Genomic DNA, 291 nt, shown 5'->3' with positions numbered 1-291 from the left:
TGTGTGTGTGTTTGCCATTTTAATGTTCCCAGATTTATTCCAGCCGAGCCTGGCCACCGACGCGTCCCCTTGCATGTCCGGCTTGTCATTCCGCGTTCGTGTCAAGCAGACGTCTTGCTCATGTCAGGCAATTACAGACTTCAGTGTCTTTGATGTCACCGATGCCGGCTCTCATCCGCAGTGGATTTATTTCAGCGTGTCAGCTCTGATTGTATCTGAATATTTTATTTTTCGTTTTTTTCTTGGTTCTGAGATTACCTCTGGCGGCCATGAACGCTTTCTTGTGATTAC

Source organism: Penaeus monodon, chromosome 15 (genome assembly GCF_015228065.2).
Source record: "Penaeus monodon isolate SGIC_2016 chromosome 15, NSTDA_Pmon_1, whole genome shotgun sequence".
In the NCBI taxonomy this organism is placed as follows: domain Eukaryota; kingdom Metazoa; phylum Arthropoda; class Malacostraca; order Decapoda; family Penaeidae; genus Penaeus; species Penaeus monodon.
The sequence above is the reverse complement of the archived record's forward strand: the minus strand, read 5'-3'. Positions refer to the sequence as shown.